Here is a 311-nt window from a genome sequence, read left to right as displayed (position 1 = left end):
TAACAATATGTGGTGATTTCATGAACATTGTTTTGAAAGTGTTAATTTCTAACACTTGCATCAATTTAAGGGTAAAGTTAGGAAAAATAGCAATGGGACAGGCTATAAAACTGTCCCATGATCCAAATATGTTCTTTTAAAACAGCAAACACAACCTCATTCATTTGAAGTTTGTTGTCATTCTAAATGTTTAAATGACGTTCCAAGAATCTTGTTCTAAAAACATTTTCTCCCAAAATTATGAGGACATAAAAAAAAAACTCATTGTGAGGCCTTAAATAAAATGAGTGTTTGTGATGTGAATGTAACAG

The sequence above is a fragment of the Sinocyclocheilus grahami genome, unplaced genomic scaffold (assembly GCF_001515645.1).
Source record: "Sinocyclocheilus grahami isolate Dianchi unplaced genomic scaffold, SAMN03320097.WGS_v1.1 scaffold2010.1, whole genome shotgun sequence".
Classification (NCBI taxonomy): domain Eukaryota; kingdom Metazoa; phylum Chordata; class Actinopteri; order Cypriniformes; family Cyprinidae; genus Sinocyclocheilus; species Sinocyclocheilus grahami.
The sequence above is the reverse complement of the archived record's forward strand: the minus strand, read 5'-3'. Positions refer to the sequence as shown.